A 1,859-nucleotide genomic window follows, 5' to 3' on the forward strand; every position below is an offset into this window, starting at 1 on the left:
AGGTGCACCCAAGTTGGGAAAACAACATGATCATGCGACGAGGTGAACGAAGGGTTGGTGAGTCGTGCAGCGACCATGTGGAGACACCGACGAGCTGGGCAACCGAGTTTGCCGAAGTTGAAAATTGGCTAAGTGTAAATTTGGCGTTTCCTAAGATTCAACTTGTACTTGTAAAAGAAGATTATATATATTGATTCGGGTAGACTCATATTGCAGGGAATTGCCCCTCCCTTTATATTGTTATGCATTTCTCTTATATAATGATGTTTATGTGAATGTTATGGGCTTTCACTTGTATAAAGGATAAAAATAATACTTGGTAACAAGAAATAAAACTAAGTATGGAATGTTAGGCATAGTCTACAATCATAAGTATTGGTGAAAAGAAAATGATTGGTAGTGCCACACCTCGCTATAAGCAGTTGAAAGACTACCGCAAGTGTAGGGGCGTGAAACTTTGCATGAGGCCAACGTGCAATCTTATCTTCCTTAAAAAAAATTAACCTTTCTATTTCACGATGTTAATTCCGCTTAGGGTACTTTGGTTGCGCGGAGGCCATGAGATTAAGTCGGTGACCACAAAATAAATTCATTATCCGCAATCTAACATTCAACCTATGGAAATGAACCTTCCCCTCTCCCTTTTTGATAACCAATACCCCTGTATTAAAACCCACAACATCAGTCGTCAAGCTCCTCCCCCTCACCACCTTTAAAAATTCTACAAAATCAGTAAAACAATTAAGAACATTTTCCATGCAGTCCATCATATGTTCATTTTTCAGTGCAAATGTTAGCCGCTTGAGGTTTATCAAATGCAATGATGAGCCAAAACCATTCTCTCTTAATCACCCCTCCAAGCTAATTTCCCACCTCTTGTAAGAAAGCCTTCCTATCCACTTCCTTAATTTCTCATGTTTGGGTACTATTTTAGCCCTAAAAGTTCCTTTGTTCTTCCCTTTCAAGGAATCTAGATGCCTTAATCACTAGCGCTGTTGTCTCGCATGCAATTGCTTGAATTTCTTTTGAAATTCAACATGCACTTTGAACTTGACACAAAATTCCAAGATGTAGGATTTTTCTGGTTGTATTATGCACCTAGCCTCTAGTATATCAAGGTTTTTTGTTTTTCTTTGTTGCCTCTCGATTTGAACCCATGGAAAGACAAAGCTAAAAGTGTGGGGTTAGTGAAGGAAACCATTTTAATGATGAATCTAAAGGCTTTGTCGAAGGAATTGAGCGTAGGGATGTTGTTGGATGGCCTTTTATCCAAGTCCCAGAAGATTTCTATGATTCTACTATCTTTGCTATTATTTTCATTTTGGGGGTTCATTGCGAATGTTCTTGTGTAGTAGGCCCATTCTAAACAAGATGACCATGGTAGTCTCGATTTTTTTGCATATTGGATGATCTTTGTGAGGTCAAGAAACTGGGCCATATTCGTTTAAGATACATTAACATTTGATCAGAATGAAAGTATTTTCCTCCAGTTTTTTTTCTTCTTGAATCTCACACAGGTGCTAGTAAGGAAGCTACCATTCTAGTTCCTAGTGTGGGACATCACCAATGACTTTGAGATGGATTTTAGGTTCTAGTCATCAGGTATTGCTACATCGTAATTTGATTTGGGAAAATACTGAGTGGATTACCCACACTAAGAGTGAGTTCAGCCCCATAATAATGGCATACTAGGGGTTAATGAATTGAATCTCATCTGCAAACTGGGTCATGCAACCATTGATCTATAAAACATGAACGAATGACTGTGCCCATCACCTTTAGCCAATTATAGCTTTATTCCTTAGCTTTGTTGATTTTTCCTCAATTTTGTGTTCAATAGTGATTATATTTTAATCAAT

At 38.0% G+C, this 1,859-nt stretch overlaps 1 pseudogene; it reads right to left on the reverse strand.

Annotated features, from left to right (window-relative positions):
* Positions 1–521: 521 nt before the first annotated feature.
* LOC149166802 (uncharacterized) lies at positions 522–1,438 on the reverse strand (annotated as a pseudogene).
* Positions 1,439–1,859: the final 421 nt, after the last annotated feature.

The sequence above is a fragment of the Pinus tabuliformis genome, chromosome 5_1 (assembly GCF_031772625.1).
Source record: "Pinus tabuliformis cultivar Carrire ecotype Pingquan chromosome 5_1, CPIR1, whole genome shotgun sequence".
NCBI lineage: Eukaryota > Viridiplantae > Streptophyta > Pinopsida > Pinales > Pinaceae > Pinus > Pinus tabuliformis.